Raw genomic sequence first — 3,692 nt, 5'->3', positions numbered from 1 at the left:
ACGAAGCAAAAGAAACATGGATAAACGATCAGTGTCAACAAATAGAGAAGAACCAAAACAAAGACAGTAAATACATGCATTCCAAAATCAAAGAAGTAAGTGGGATAAAAGGATGCTCAAATACAGGATCCATAAGATCCAAGGGAGGGGATATTTTAATGGACAACGGGGATGTCTTAAACAGATGGTCAGAATACATAAAATAACTTTTCAAAGATAATAAAGGAGAAAAACCGGTAATAAAGAATGAAATAAATGGACCACCAATACTGAAAACAGAAGTACAAGCTGCCGTTAGGAAAATGAAACAAGGAAAAGCCACAGGGCCAGATAATATTCCAGTTGAAGTGATTGTCGGGCTTGAAGAACTAGGCACTGAAATAACCACAAAGCTCCTAAATGTTATTTATGACAGCGGTGAGATCCCAGAAGATAAGATGAAGTCAGTTTTTATAGCTTTACCTAAAACACCAGGTGCCATTGAGTGTGGTATGCATAGAACAATTAGCCTTATGAGTCATTTTACAAAAAATATTGCTGGGAGCAATTATGGGTAGATTGAGAAGTAGTGTAAGACCAGAGATATCTAAAACGCAACTCGGCTTTGTTCCTGACAAGGGCATCAGAAATGCTATATTCACCTTAACAGTGTTAATGGAAAGATGTATTGAAGCACAGAAAGATCTGTATTTATGCTTCATAGATTATTCAAAGGCGTCTAAAGTTAGACATGATGAGCTATTTAAAAGTACAGGAAAAGCTAGACATAGATGGAAAAGATCTAAGAATTATCAGAAATGTGTACTGGGACCAAAATGCTGCTGTACGAATTAATGGAGGCGAGGAGTGAGGCAAGGATGTGTTATGTCACCAGACCTCTTTAACATGTACAGTGAAACAATCCTTAGAAACATAGAAGAATGGAGAAAATATTAATAACATCAGGTATGGAGATGACAGTTTTAATAGCAGGCTCCCAAAAGGACCTTCAATTGCTTCTAGATACTGTTGTAACAGAAAGTGAACGTAAAGGATTATTGTTGAATGTAAAGAAAACAGAATGCATGGTAATATCCAAAAAAGCAGCAAACCCTAGTTGCAATCTCATTAGCAAAGGTGAAAAGATCAAACAAGTCCAACAGTTTAAATATCTAGGATATATGATAACATCTGACGCTAAATGTTCCTCTGAAATAAAAAGGAGAACTACAATGACTAAGGCTAGTTTCAATAAAAATGAGCCCAATCCTGAAAATTTAGAAACATCTCAATGAACACCAAAATGAACGTCCTGAAATGCTATGTTTGGTCAACCCTTCTATGGCTGTGAATTCTGGACAATCACTTAAGACAGTGAAAATAAAATAGAAGCAACAGAAATGTGGTTCCTTGGGAGACTGCTAAGAGTATCGTGGAATGAAAAGAAATCAAATGAGGTAGTGCTTGATGAAGCCCACGTGGGACGCTCAATTTTAAAAACAATCAGGAAAAGACAAATGCAGTTTTTGGGACACCTGAATAGACATAACGGTCTTAAACATCTAGCTCTCACTGGCAAAATTGGGGGCAAGCGAGGCAGGGGTAGGCCCAGAACAACATACTTGGGGAACCTAAACAAATGGGTAATAGGTAAAGATCAGGAAAACGTAGCTTTTTTTAGAGCATCCGAGCAAAGGAATGAATGGAAAACCATGATCTCCGATGTCTGTCGCAGATCTAGCACTGGATGGTGAATTAAAGTTTGGGATACTGATAGCCAATTAAATAATTAACAGTAATAAAAGTATGGGATATTGATAGTAAATTAAATATCGTATCGTGGTTGGTTGGCGGGTGCGCTGGTGTGGTTTGCTTCTTCTTTCCTATCAAACATATATCGTCTTTATCTCCTCTCCTTCTTTTTTGGAGGGGGGGGGGTTCTCTCTTGTAACACCTCTAATCTTCGGCACCTATTGTGCTGCAAGTGCCGTAAAACACTTACTAAAGCTAAAATATCGTTCACTGTCTATAGCTGGGTATCCATTTTCACCTGGGTGAAGTGGGGAAAATTCGTGTAAAGTGCAACACTTGGAACATTTCCTCTTGATCAGAGCTTACACTTATTTGGGACAGTAAATAGTGCTATATAAAAGCAATCTGTAATAATAATTATAATAACAACAACAACAACAATAATAATAATAATAATAATAATAATAATAATAATAATAATAATAATAATATATTGATAGGCTCCTTATTATTATTATTATTATTATTATTATTATTATCATTATTATTATTAATATTAATATTATCACTATGATGATGATGATGATTATCATTATTATTATTATTATTATTATTATTATTATTATTATTATTATTATTATATTATTATTATTATTATTATTATTATTATTATTATTATTATTATTATTATTACTATCATTATTATATTATTTTCATCATCATTATTATTATTATCATTATTATTTTCACTTTATTATTATTATTTTTTATATTTATGTTGTTGTTGATGTTGTTATTGTTGTTGTGGATGATAACGAATGACCCCAAATTCCCCAAGATTGACAAACGCCTGATTCCACTGTGTAGCAACACAAGGGTAAACAACAACAAAAAAAGGTGGGGGGGGGGGGGGGGGAGACGGAAAGAAAGTATTATTATGCCTCCCGGGATGTTGAGAGATTGTTTCAGAATGCCCTCAGATCTGCTGGGGTAATGATAGATTGTTAAGATCTTCAGCGCATAGAGCTTGCTGTTGAGTGGGGATGTGCACTATACGCATGCTATTTATCATTTACTATAATTAAGATAATATCCAAGATACGTAATGTAATATAATAACATCGAATTGAATACGTTCAAATTTGGGTGGTTGGCGGGTGCTCTAGTGTGGTTTGCTTCTTCTTTCCTATCAAACAGCTATCGTTCTTATCTCCCCTTTTTCTTTTTTATGTTTGTTGTTACTCTCTTGTAACACCTCTAATCTTCTGGCGCTCATATGACGCTATGAAGTTGCGACTGCTGTAACATCTCTACCGGTACTACTATACGTTCAAATGTGTAATTGTAGATTTCTTTCTCCCCAATGACCCAATTTAGCTCGTTTTGGAGGCGGGCTGAGTCGAACTTACCTGTCAAGGGAAGCTGGCCTCAGAGGGATTTAACTTCCTGGCAGACAGACAGAAGGTACTTACGTGTCGTAATTGTGTTACAAGTGCTATACAAATCTAACTAAAACAAAAGACAGGTGGGTATATTCAGGAAACACACACACACACACACACACACACACACACACACACACACACACACACACACACACACACACACACATACACACAAATACACGTACACAGATACACATACGTACACACATACACATACATACACACACATACGCACATACACACACAGACACACACATACACAAACATACACACACACATAGACATGTACACACACACACAGACACACACGTGTACACACACATATACATTCATACACACACACACACTCATACACACACCTACACACATACACACACAGATACATACACAGACACACACTTTTTTATGGAGCATAATTACTTATTATAAGGGAAACTGTTCGAGAGTCAAATTCGATTCAGCACGTCAATATTGTTGGGTTTTTTTGTGGGGGTTGGGGGGGGGGGTGTTGAAAAA

General features: G+C 36.0%; 1 long non-coding RNA gene across 2 annotated transcripts in view; it reads left to right on the top strand.

The window, feature by feature from the left end:
- Positions 1 to 3,692, top strand: part of LOC101848667 — a 9,644-nt gene that overhangs the window by 5,677 nt on the left and 275 nt on the right. Inside the window, exon 3 of one of the 2 annotated variants that reach the window (XR_220644.3) lies at positions 3,109 to 3,195. This is a non-coding gene — a long non-coding RNA (uncharacterized LOC101848667). Of the gene's footprint in view, positions 1 to 3,108; positions 3,250 to 3,692 lie in introns of those variants that run through there. The other variant, XR_001184985.1, reaches the window with a different exon arrangement.

The sequence above is a fragment of the Aplysia californica genome, unplaced genomic scaffold (genome assembly GCF_000002075.1).
Source record: "Aplysia californica isolate F4 #8 unplaced genomic scaffold, AplCal3.0 scaffold00310, whole genome shotgun sequence".
NCBI classification, from domain to species: domain Eukaryota; kingdom Metazoa; phylum Mollusca; class Gastropoda; order Aplysiida; family Aplysiidae; genus Aplysia; species Aplysia californica.
Note: the sequence above shows the minus strand (reverse complement) of the source record. Positions and strands in the feature narration are given on the sequence as shown.